General features: G+C 49.8%; 2 non-coding genes across 2 annotated transcripts; both read left to right on the top strand.

Moving 5' to 3' along the window:
* Positions 1 to 1,015: 1,015 nt before the first annotated feature.
* TRNAL-UAG (transfer RNA leucine (anticodon UAG)) lies at positions 1,016 to 1,097 on the top strand. Its single transcript has one exon. It is a non-coding gene; the product is annotated as a tRNA-Leu (tRNA).
* Positions 1,098 to 11,019: 9,922 nt separating this feature from the next.
* TRNAL-AAG (transfer RNA leucine (anticodon AAG)) lies at positions 11,020 to 11,101 on the top strand. Its single transcript has one exon. It is a non-coding gene; the product is annotated as a tRNA-Leu (tRNA).
* Positions 11,102 to 13,158: the final 2,057 nt, after the last annotated feature.

Raw genomic sequence — 13,158 nt, 5'->3', positions numbered from 1 at the left:
CAAAAGCTACACAGAACGATGGCAGTATTTGTTTGGGGTACTACGTGGGAAAGAACCAGTCGCACAAATTTGTTTCGATCTGTGCGCAGTGGCCTAGTCCACCTCTTCTTGCGGCAGATCGTGGCTAGGTTTATTTTCTTACGCGATCAAAGCGATTGCTTCTTGAGAACACTGTTACATGCGCGATTGTCAAATTATTTGCCAGAATTTATTGTTTCAACGGTCAATGTCGAACAAAGAAGGCCAAGGGGTTATATGCGCGAGATCATAAGTGCTTTTGAAATCCTAAAAGTACGCTTTACGATGGAATATCTCTCTGACGTGACGCGTAAGAAATTATACAAAGATGTTGTAGAAACCATGTTGTCATTGCCTGTATACAGATCACTGTACCCAAGAGGTCCAGGGGACGATGTTTTAGCTAGAGTTAAAAAGATGCCTGTACGACCATCAGTCAAAACGTTCTTTTTCAAGCTACACAGTGGCACACTCCCTACAACACCTTGGCTGCGAGAAAAAGACATTTTGGTTGCCTGGTCTGTAGACTGCACCATCTGCAAAAAGCCGGAGACAGTTGAACAAATATTTCTGGATTGTAGTGATGCAGTCTTTCTCTGGGACATCCTTCAGAGGACGTTGAAGAAAGACTTGCCCATTACACCGTATGGCATCCGTTTTTTGCCTGTCAAGAACGTAGGGGGTGTGCCCTACGACATGTTCATGACACTAGTACTCCACAGCGTGTGGAGGACGCGGATGGCCGTGCGCAACGAGGATTTGAATTCGCGACCGGCACGAGAGTATTTCAATGAGAGTGTAAAATACTTCAGAGAAGTGTACAAAGTTCAAACTGAAAAGCCTGAGTGGCATCCCCTTTTAGGGGAAATATCTATGATGAAGCGACTGCGTTTTTAACCCCTAATGTGGGGAAAGTGATGTGACAGCACTTTTTATGTGACATTGCACTGTATACAATTGTGTTACATGCCAAGCAGACAATAATGAAAAAAAAAGTGGTAGCGTGGCCGAGCGGTCTAAGGCGCTGGTTTTAGGCACCAGTCTCTTCGGAGGCGTGGGTTCGAATCCCACCGCTACCAGATTGTTTTGCTTCTTTACACACGCGCGTCGGCGAAACGCGCACGCAATCGTTATACTGCAGTAGAAACGTGGTAGCGTGGCCGAATTCTACTTCCGGCCACCGAGCGTGACGGACGGCGAATCACGAGCTCCAGCGGAACGGCGATTGCGGCCTTCGGCCGCCGCTTAAACAGGCCTGAAGAAGTTCAAGATAGCGAGTATCAGATTATTTTGCCAACTCTGCCCACCGGACGTGTTGTTTTGAACACGGTTTTTTTTGCACGGGGACCCACGAGTGCGACCGTTTAGAGTCGAAGATTTCCGAGACGGCGCTGACGAAGACCGGTACGCACCCTGACGTGGTGGCTTTGGGGGCGTACCAAATCAACCACGTCTGGGCGGTGACTTTAGGCAGCGCGGAAGCAACGAAGCGGCTTCTCGCCTTCAAGGAGCTGAACGTCAAGGGGCGCCGGTGCCTTGTCCTGGACAAAGAGGACCAACAAGTGAAGCTTGGACTCCACTGGATGCTTCATGGCGTGGCCGACCACGACATTCGGACGGCGCTTGCGGCGTTTGGGAAGATCACTGAAGTGACTCGTGAGCGCTGGCGTGTTCAAGGCGTCCACGAAACGGATTCGACCACAAGAACCGTGCTCCTTAAGATGAAGCCTGGTATGAAGATCGAGGACCTGCCGCATCAGATAAGAGTTGCAGGAGAGCTGGCCCCCGTAGTCGTGCCTGGACGGCCGATGCAGTGCTTGCGCTGCCGCGGCACGGGTCACGTACGCCGAGAATGCAAGATACCAAGGTGTTCGAAATGTGGACGTTTCGGCCACGGTGAGGAGGAGTGCGTACGGACGTACGCAGTGGCTACAGGAACTGCGTCGGCGGTAGATTCGGCGGACCACATCATGGACGTTGACGAGGCGGAAGCAGCTGCAAAAGGAGCCCGGGAATGCGAGAAGCCTGCAGCGACTGCAAAGTCTTCGGTGACTGAGGGAGAAGGAAAAGAAACGATTGCCAAAGAAAGCAAAGAAACGACATCGATACGCTGCGAAGAAATTCAAAGAAGACGGAAGGACGACTGGTGCAGAGGGAGCACCAGAGCCGGACGTATCTGAACCAGGGAACAGCCAGGAGCCCCTCGACAAGAGCGGCGGCAGAGCGTTGAGTGTCACCGGCACAGCGAAACGCACGCACACCGAACGCGGCAACGAAAAGGACGAGCGGCGGCCGCTAGCAGCGAGGAGCCACCGACGAAAACGACACAAGGGAGACGACCACTCTTCAAAACAAAGCCAAATGTAAGGTCGGAAACGAGAGCCGCCGAAAGTAGGCCTTGCAGCTAGGCCCACCTGGCCAAACAGGTGACCCCGGGACCAACAAAAGCGACTAGCGACGTGCTGGACTCGAAACGTAAGCACCATGCTCTCGGCCTCTTATCACCGTAGCAAAATGGCTTCTGTACTCACGCTTAAAGTTGCCAGTCTAAATGTGCGAGGCTTAGCCACAATCAAGAAGCAGAGTCATGTGCTGCGCCTTCTGACTAAGATATCGATATGCTTGGTCTCCAAGAAACAAAGGTCGAAGGGGAAGAAGAGACTGAGAGCATGGTGCAGCGTTTCACGTCTAGGTTTTACGCCGTTGTCAGTCACGCAGTTGGTACTTCTGCCGGGTGTGCCATGTTTGTCAAAAAACTGCCTGGTCTAGTTATTCAGTCGCATGTTTCACTTGCCTCAGGACGAGGAGTTGTCTGTGATTTCGTATTTTGTGCTACTGAATGGCGCGCTGTCTGTATATATGCACCCACCGCAGTAGACGAGAGGACTGTCTTTTTTTAATTTATTAAGCAACACCTGGAACACGGAAAGGCAGCTCATTCTGTTGGGTGACTTCAATTGGGTTCTGAGCTGCGATGACAAAACTAGTGCGCGTACTTTCAGGGATAGTAGTACTGCCGTTCTTATTCGATTAATTGATGAATTTGCTTTAGAGAACGACAGAAAGCTGAGCTAGTTGGTAATGATTCATTATGCAAAATAGAAGTGAGGCGTGCAGACAGGACACAAGAGTAGAGAAGTGGACAACACGAACGCTTTAGAGGACGTGGGAGAATGCCTGGTGAGCAGGTGTCCAGTTAAGTACACTCATTTCCAAGGTACCAGCCACGCCCGACTCGACAGGATTTACGTGTCTGCAGGTTTGGTCCCAAAGTGTCATGGCTATGACGTAGTGCCCGCATCCTTCTCGGATCATGGCATGGTTCAATGTTTCATAGGTGCAAAAAAGCGAAGCAGCTGTTTTCAGTGGGATCTTTGGAAGTTAAACAACAAACTGTTCAATGATCAAGAATTTTCTAAGGGAGCGGAGGAAGAGAGAGAGAGAGAAGGGAAGACGGAAAGGCAGGGAGGTTAACCAGACTGAGTCCAGATTGCTACCCTACACGTGGGGAGGGGAATGGGGAGTGAAAGAGGGAGAGAGAGAGAACTTAGGTGTAGGATGTCTATAGTCGGGCACTCAAGTCTGTTGCCCTCAGGTAGCGACAAAGCGCTCGAACTGCTTTCTGGGCCAATGAGCTGTGAGGTCAGGCTCCCAAGATCTTCGCTTCCGTAAATGGCCTGTCATCCAGTCTATTCAAGGCACACTGGAGGGTCGCACGTTGATTATCGAAGCGAGAACAGTGGCACAGAAGGTGACTAATGGTCTCTTCACACTTGCAATTAGCGCACATTGGTGAATCCGCCAAAATTAGTAAAGTCACTGGAGGTGGAATACATGATTTGGGCCAGGAATGGGAACAGTGCAAGCAGCAGATCAAAATAAAGGAAATTGAAAGGGCGAGCTGCATACGGTACCAAGAAAAGAAAAGATAAATGAAACGCAGTTAAAGTCTATGCAAGAAAAATTAGTAGCTCTGGAGTGCAAGGCACCGGGTATATACATGGACGACGTTAGGAAAATAAATCAAAAACTAGAAATTAATGAAGAACGCTATCGTGGAGCGCTTGTGCGCGCGAGAGCTGAACACCTAGCCGTGGCGGAGACGCCCACAAAACGGGCGCTAGGGATGGAAAAAGCGCACGCAAGAAGGAACCATGTCACTGAGGTACAATGGGCGGGTCGCACCGCAACAGATAATAGAGAAATCGAGCAAGCTTTCTTTGAGTATTACCAGGCATTATTCGATTTGTGTTATGTCGAACTGGACCGGTTTAAAGAATCGTATCTGCGGGCGATGCCACGACTAGACGAACAACGAAAAGCAAGACTGGAAACGGCAATTAGCGAGCAAGAAGTAGAGCGTGCAATTGATGATTTAAACTCTTGTAAATCGCCTGGGCCTGCTGGCTTGAGTGCAGCGTTCTACAAAACTGTCAAGCAACAACTAGCTCCATTGCTGACTGCGGTATTCAATGAGACATATGAAATAAATGTTTTACCTGTGTCGTTTGGAACGTCACCCCCCCCTTATACTGTACTTATTCCGAAAACCGACAAAGCAGATAAAGTTAAGCAGGTATCGTCATACAGACCTATCGCTCTGACAAACGTGGACTACAAGATCTACATGAAGGTTCTTGCCAGCATATTACAGAGTGTTATAGGCGAAATAGTTGGCCCTCATCAAACGTGTGTGATCAAAGGCCGTTCCATCGTTTACAACATTCAAAAGGCGAGGTGTGTACTTGAATGCTGTGACGCCACATATGCACGTGTCGCACTACTACAATTAGATTTGGAAAAGGCATTTCATTGTGTGCCACATTGTATTTTGTTTAGCATCCTGGACTACATCAATATAGGTTCGGTCATCCGGGAGGGAGTGAGCTTGGCGTACCGTAACTGCACTACGAGGCTACTTGTTAATAAGTTGCTGGGGGCCCCCATAAACGTAAGACGTTCCGTGCGCCAAGGTTGCCCCCTCAGCCCTCTGTTGTTTGATATATATATTGAGGCACTGTGTCTGAACATAATACAAAGCGATGAAATTCATGGATGTAGACTACAAACAACCAAAGAGAAATTGCTTGCGTATGCACACGATGTTACAGTTCTTTGCAGGGACAAGGAAAGTGTTAGTAAAACAGTTGAAAGAGTGCAGTGCTTCAGTGAGGTAACCGGAAGTCGGGTGAATTGGGATAAGTGTCTGGAATTTCGGCACGGAGAATGGCCTTCAACCCCAGACACTTTTACCAACGTGGCTTGGGCGACAACGCCTCCGAAGTACTTGGGGGTGCCGCTGCAATATTATAGAGACACTGATCCGTACTGGCGAGCGCAGCTGCAAGAGACGCGAGAAAAAGCGGACCGATGGACAAGCGCTCATCTATCTGTCTTCGCAAGAGCTACGGTCTGCAATATTTTTTTATCAGTAAGTTGTGGTATGCAATGCATGTGCTACATTGTTCCCGAGTAAACGTGCAGAAGCTGCACCCTGTATTTGCTGTCTTTGTTTGGGCGTCCACATGGGAGAGGTGCAGCCGCACGAACTTGTTTCGGCAGGTGAAGGCCGGTGGTTTAGGACTGGGACATTTGTTTGTGCGACAGGTTGTAAACAGGTTTTAATTTTTCCGTGATGTTAGAGACCCATTCCTACGCACCGTGTATCAACAAAGACTCAGGGAAGTTTTGCCTGAGTATGTTGTTACAACGCAATGTACTTCAAAAAGTGTTTGTGGTTTCTTCAGAGGAGTAGTTCAAAGTGTCAACTTTCTAAGCGTACGTTTTTCGATGCAGTAGTTCAGTAGCGTTAAAAGGAAAACATTGTACAGGGATGTTTGTGAGGCGCTGTTTCCAGTGCCCTTGGACAGGGCCATACACTCTGGAGGCCCAGGTAGCAATGTTTTAAAGAGAGTTCGAAAAATGGTGTTGCCGGGAGCCAAATCTTCCTTTTTCAAGTTACACACTGGAACTTTAACTGTGAAGTCTTTTCTAGAGGAAAGGAGTTTCTTTCTACCGTGGGGTTCCCACTGCCTTATATGCAAGCAGCTTGAGACAAGAGATCACATATTTCTTCATTGCTGGCAAGGGGTATTTTTCTGCGACGTACTCCAAAGAACCATTAAAAACGAATTGCCGCTAGTATCTCACGGGATCAGGTGCCTGCCAACCGATAATGAGGACGGCGTCCCTTTTGACCAGATTATGCTGATGGGCCTCCACAGAATATGGCGCTCCCGATTGGCTGGCTATTTTTGTGATCCGGACGCGCGACCAACACGCATGTATTTTCGCGAAGGCGTTACACAGATTCCTGGAGACTTTGAAACAGAAAACAGATGTTCCTGAGTGGCTGTCAAGACTGGAGCCTTTGGTAGAGCTCTGGGGATGTTAAAGATGACAACGCCAGGCCTCAGTGGCAGTTAGGCCACTTGTGCCTTCTGGCGCACTATATATTTTGTGTACTTTTGTCATATACTGTGTCGAAGACGGGCAATAAAATAAATAAATAAATGGTCGCGTGGCCGAGCGGTCGAAGGCGCTGTTTTAAGGCACCAGTCTCTTCGGAGGCGTGGGTTCGAATCCCAGCGCTGCCAGATCGTTTTGCTTCTTTACGTACGCGCGTCGGCGAAACGCGCGCGCAATCGTCATACTGCAGTAGGAACGTGGTAGCGTGGCCGATCATTCTGCTTCCGGCTCCCGAGCTGAACGGATCGCGGGATCATGGGCTCCAATTGAGCGGCATATGTGGCTGTTAGCCGCGGCAACAGGATTTCGACGGTGGAAGATAAGGATTACCAGATTATTTTGCCTCGGCTACCAACAGGACGCATAGTTTCAAACACAGTTTTTTTTTTGCACGGCGACGCTCGTGTTCGCCCGTTTCGTGTAGAAGATTTTCGAGACGCGCTTCAAGCTGTTGGTATGCACTCTGGCGTCGTCGCCCTAGGAGCGTACCAGATCAACCATGTATGGGCGGTAACGATGAAGACACCCGAGGCTGCTGAAAAGTTAGCGGCACTAAAGGAGGTTCAGGTGAAGGGGTGTCGCTGCCTGGTGATCGACCCCAAGGAACAACAGGTGAAGCTTCGTCTCCACTGGCTTCTGCATGGGGTGGATGACGAAGACGCGAAGACCGCGCTGGCATCCTTCGGCAAAGTGACTGAAGTGACCCGGGAGCGCTGGCGAGTGGATGGCGTTTCCGACAAAGGCTCTACCACACGAGCAGTGCTGCTGGAGCTCAAAACTGGGATGAAGGTTGACGACCTGCCCCACCAGATCCGCGTCGCCGGCGAGCTTGCGCTGGTGGTAGCCCCAGGTCGCCCCATGCAGTGCCTGCGCTGCCGGGGCTCTGGCCACGTTCGACGAGAATGTAAAGTTCCGCGTTTTTCCCGGTGCAGGCTTTTCGGACACAATGACGCGGACGGTGTACGTTCTTACGCAGTAGCCGCTGGCTCGGCGCAGAGCGAGCCGTCAAGCTCAGAACATATGATGGACGTGACCGAGGCGGAGGAAGTGGCCGAAGGAGCTGGAAACGTCAACGCGGCGGCAGAAACGAGCGGGAAGACCACGCCGACCGAAGGAGGACGGAACAACGTCCCTCCCCTCAAGGAGCCAGCAGCTACACTCGAGAGCGTGATGACGGCCCCGCAAGAAAATGAGAGCCTCCAGCTAGCTACGGAGGCTACTCAGGCAGAGGAAGACAACGCGGCCCCAACTGGCGCCCGCGTCCAATCTGTCTCAGCACCGCTCGAGAGGTCCCTGCAGCAGGAGGGTGACGGCCACCGGATGGCCACGGAGGCGTTTAGCGGTCAGCTAGGCGTTAAGGTGAGCACCATGCTCCGGGCCTTCTCCCCTCCGGTTTACCTCAGTAATGGCTACCAACCCGTCGCTTAGCCTTGGCACGCTAAATGTTGGAGGTCTGGCTGCCAAAAGGGAACAGAGTCAGGTTTACAGACTACTAGTGGACCACGACCTCGACGTTCTAGCCGTGCAAGAAACCAAGGTAGACGGCGAGGAGGAGACCAGCAGCATGGTGCAGAGGTTCACGTATAACTACTATGCTGTAGTGAGCCACGCCTTAGGGAGTTCAGCGGGGTGTGTGCTGTTCGTAAGGAAGCTCCCTGGTCTTGTCCTAGAGGGTTACTACTCGTGCACTTTCGGTCGAATTGTCATTTGTGACTTCAGCTATTGCCATGTCCAATGGCGCGTGTTGTGGATTTATGCACCTAATACGGTGCAAGAGACGGCAACTTTCTTTTTGAACCTAAAACATCACTCCTCTGTGCAAAAAACGATAGCCTGTGTTGGGGATTTCAATTGCGTATTGAACGCCGAGGATAGGTCTATGCGATGCGTAGTTTATAACAAAAGTAGCGACATCCTGGCGCAGATAATGCAGGAATTCGAATTAGAAGAGATCGCTGACTGTTTTAGGGCTCAGCGAGACCTGATGTACACCAACTTTCAGGGCACAAGTCACGCACGATTAGACCGTATCTATCTTTCATATGATTTAGTAGAAAAATGCCAGTGCTATACAGTTACCGCCATATCATATTCTGACCACTGCCTAGTAAAATGCAGGGTGGGCAGCAAGAAAGAAGGAACAAATTCGTCTGCGAACTCTGGAAAATGAATGCAGAACTGGTACGGGATGAAACCTTTAACGAAAAGGTAGTGGCTGTTCTGAATTCTTTTGGAACAGACAGTTCTATGAAACTTGGTGAGGAATGGGAGTTGCTGAAACAAACCCTTAAAATGAAGGCGATTGAAAGAAGTAGCGTACTCCGATATGAAGCAAAGGCCATAGAAAAGGATTTAAAATCATTATTGGAAAAATTGGCGAAGCTCGAATGCATGCAACCGGGGGCCTATCAAGAAGATATGCGCGCTGTTAAGAAGAAGCTCGAGGTGTTCGACGAAGAGCGCTTCCGAAGTGCGCTCGTGCGCGCGAGAGCAGAAAGGCTATCAAGCGGGGAAACGCCAACGAAAAGAGCGATGGGACAGGAAAAAAAGCACTCGAGACGTAAGCAGATTGAGGCCATCGAATATGAAGGGATGGTATTAACGAATAACAATAATATGGGGCGTGCTTTCTTTGAGCATTACATCGAACTTTTTGCATTCAGGCCTTTCAACATACACGATTTCAAGGATTTCTTTTTGGAACGAATGCCACAGCTGTCGAGCGAAGTTAAAGAAACCTTAGAACGATCACTAACAGAATATGAAGTGATGAAGGCCATCGAAGACCAGAATCCTGGCAAGTCGCCAGGACCTGACGGTGTTTGTGCCGCTTGGTACAATTCGTTTAAAGTCCACCTAGCTCGTATCTTAACCGCCGTTTTCAATGAAGCATACGAACTGAAAATACTTGCACCATCCTTTGGCCAGTCCCATACAGTATTAATACCGAAAACAGAAGAGACCGAAAAGCTCAAGCAACTTTCCTCCTACAGACCCATACGCTTACTAACTGCGACTACAAAATATTCATGAGGGTGTTGGCACGACGGGTCCAGTCAGTTATTCAGGAAGTAGTCGGCCCACACCAGACGTGTGGTATTCGTGGAAGAACCATTTTCACTAACATCCATAACATGAAGTATGCGCTGGAGTGTTGTGACGCCATGTGCGATGCAGTAGCCATCCTCCAGCTAGACTTGGAGAAGGCGTTCGATTGTGTTTCTCACAAGATATTGCTTACCATTGTTGAACACGTTAAGTTTGGCCACATAATCACTGAGGGGGTGAACATGGCGTACCGGAGCTGCTATACCAGACTTATAATTAATCAGACGTTGGGGGCCCCCATTAAGGTGGAGCGTTCCGTTCGCCAGGGTTGTCCACTCAGTCCGCTCCTGTTTTGTGTCTACATAGAAACGCTATGTCAGGCCATCATCGAAAATGAATATTTTAAGGGGTTTTGTCTTCAATCAGCAGAGGTGAAGCTATTGGCATACGCTGACGATGTGGCTGTGTGCTGTAAAAATAAGCAGAGTGTATTGAATACCGTTAGTATGGCCGGAAAGTTTGGTAACGTCACTAACAGCTTCGTTAACTGTAAGAAATGTTTGGGGTTATGGCATGGAAGATGGGCGTCCACACCAGACCACTTTTAATGCCAGGACCAGTTCGTGGTTTCTTCAGGGAAATAATTCAGAGTGTTTCCTTTTTGCGTGTTCATTTTTCTAGTGCATAATTGTGGAGTGTAAAAGGGTAAAAGTTTTACCGGGATTTGTGTGATAGTGTTTTGCTTGTACCCATGTACAGAGCCGTGTACAGTGGAGGCCCAGGCCTAGACGTATTTAAAAGGGCGAAGAAGATGCCAGTTGAGCCAGCCACTAAATCTTTCTTCTTTAAACTACATACCGGTACCTTACCTGTTAAAATCTTCCTGGAACAATGTGGTTTCTACTTGCCATGGGGAACCCACTGCCTTAATTGTAAAAAACCGGGAAGCATAGATCATGTCTTCATCCACTGTTGGGAGGGGGTTTTCTTCTGGGACGTGCTGGAAAGGACATTAAAAAAGGAGTTGCCGATAGATCCACACGGAATCAGGTTTCTGGCAGTAAATTATGACGAAGGATTCTCGTACGACATCATCATGCTTACTGGCCTCCACTGTTTATGGCGCGCAAGAATGGCGGGCTACCGTTGTGACCCGGATGCCCGACCGGCGCGTGTATACTTACGAGACTGTAGGCAGCGATATGTAGAAGTGCAGAAATTGCAACAGCCGGTTCCTGAGTGGTTGTCGAGGGTTGAACCCCTGACAGCGCTCAAATAAGTTTAATGGGACAATGTCATGTCCCAGTAGCGGACAGCAACGAATGTGTACGTTACTGTTTCTTGTTCGGTTTTTGTATTCATTATTTATTTCTCTTTTGTTTTTTCTTTTGTTTCCTTGTGAAGTTTCATGTGTGTTAAGTTTTTGTGCATATGATTTAAGGAATCTGTGTTGTGGTGATATGTCAAGGACTGGCAATAAAAAACGGTAGCGTGGCCGAGCGGTCTAAGGCACTGGTTTAAGGCACCAGTCTCTTCGGAGGCGTGGGTTCGAATCCCACCGCTGCCAGATCGTTTTGCTTCTTTACGTACGCGCGTCGGCGAAACGCGCGCGCAATTGTCATACTGCTGTAGAAGCGTGGCCGAGCGGTCTAAGGCGCTGGTTTAAGGGACCAGTCTCTTCGGAGGGGTGGGTTCAAATCCCACCGCTTGCAGATCGTTTTGCTTCTTTACGTACGCGCATTGGCGAAACGCGCACGTGATCGTTATACTGCAATAGAAACGTGGTAGCGTGGCCGAGCGGTGTAGATTCCACTTCCGGCCACCGCAATGAACGGTCGCGGAATGTCTTGCTCCCCAGGAGCCGTTACAGCGGCCCTTGGCCGCGGTTCCCGGTCAACGGAAAAGCCTTCTCCAAACTACCAGATGGTTCTACCACAACTTCCTTCAGGTGCTAGTGTTTTGAAGACTATTTTTATCCACGGCGAAGTTAAAGTACGGCCTTACCGTGTTCAGCACTTTAGAGACGCGCTTTCAAGACTGATGCTGCTGCCGGAAGTGGTGGCCCTCGGGGCTTATCAGATGAATCATGCGTGGGCCGTAACTTTTGCGAACGAGGCGCCAAAAAAGAAGATACTTGAGGCTTAAGCATTTCTTGTTAAAGAAAATCGATACGTGGTCATTGACCCGTGCAATCAGGATGTCAGGCTCAAGCTGTTCTGGCTGCTGCACGGTGTTCCTGATGAAGACGTCCGAACAGCGTTGGCACCGTTCGGGAGAGTGATCGAAGTGGACGAATGGGAGACGTGGAAAGTACAAGGCTGCAACGACAAAGGAACCAAGACACGGTCTGTGGTCCTGAAACTCAAGCCCGGATGACAACGGACGACCTAGCACATCAGCTTCGGGTCGCGGCAGACCTGACTCTCGTCATTGTCCCGGGCAGAGCACCCCTCTGCCTCCGATGCCGTGGCACCGGACACATTAGACGAGAATGCCGGGTTCCACGCTGTGGGCTGTGTCGTCGCTTCGGCCACGACGAGACCCAGTGCGTGAGAACGTACGCCAACGTTGCTGGTCCAGGCAGGAGCGAAGACACATCGGAGCTCCTTATGGATCAAGAGGATGCCGAGGAGGCCGCTAAGGAAGCAGCTGATGGGGCGGATGCTCAGTCTACAACTCTGGAAATGAAGACCGGAAAGGCGAACTCAGAGGGGACTGATAAGGACAACGTGCCTGATTCTGCGCCTCCACCCGCCAAGGTTCAAGACAAGGAAAGTGGTGTTGAGGTGAGGAGTGCGTCTTCAACTATCCAAGCAACCTCAACCACCGCGGTTGACGAGACAGTCAGCATCTCCGAGAGCATGGACATGACTTTCGACGCTAAGGGTGCCGGAAGGCGGTTGCGCGACGATGTTGAGGAACACAGCCGAGACACCGACGGCGCGGGTACCGAAAGACCGGCACAGAAAACCCAGACAGGCCGACGGTCGACGTTGAAGGTGAAACCTAACGTGCCGCCAGACAGACGGCTGCCACACGGGCCATCTCCGCCCTAGCGGAGGTAGTGTCCCGGAAAGAGCTTCCAAAACCCGATCTTTGATCGGGAATGGGCCTGCGACTTCGTGGGTTGGCAGTCGTCGGCTCGAAAGGGAGGGCCATGTTGAACGAGCATCACTGCATACCAGAGTCCGTATGTTTCCTAAGAAAAAATTTGTAGGGGCGTACCCTAAATATAACTAAAACAATGGCAGACACCATTAACCTCACCAGTTCGCTTTGTTTGGCGACATTAAACGTCAGAGGCTTGTCGCAGAGGCGAAGACAGTGTCAGATAAGTCGCATGTTACTAGAAAAATACATTGATTTGATGGCTGTCCAAGAAACAATAATTGAATCTGACGAAAAAACGCCCGATTGGTTGAAATTTCCAGAAATAAGTACAATGTATGCGTTCGCCACGCGAATGGTACTTCTGGTGGCTGCCTTTTGTTTATTAGAAATAGCATTGGGATAACAGAGCAACAAGTTACTTCATGTGAGGGGGGGTGATTGCTTATTTGTGATTTTTCTTTTTCTCGATTGCTGTGGCGGGCAGTTTGTGTATACGCCCCTAATAATGCTCGA

The sequence above is a fragment of the Dermacentor variabilis genome, chromosome 1 (genome assembly GCF_050947875.1).
Source record: "Dermacentor variabilis isolate Ectoservices chromosome 1, ASM5094787v1, whole genome shotgun sequence".
Taxonomy (NCBI): domain Eukaryota; kingdom Metazoa; phylum Arthropoda; class Arachnida; order Ixodida; family Ixodidae; genus Dermacentor; species Dermacentor variabilis.
Note: the sequence above shows the minus strand (reverse complement) of the source record. Positions and strands in the feature narration are given on the sequence as shown.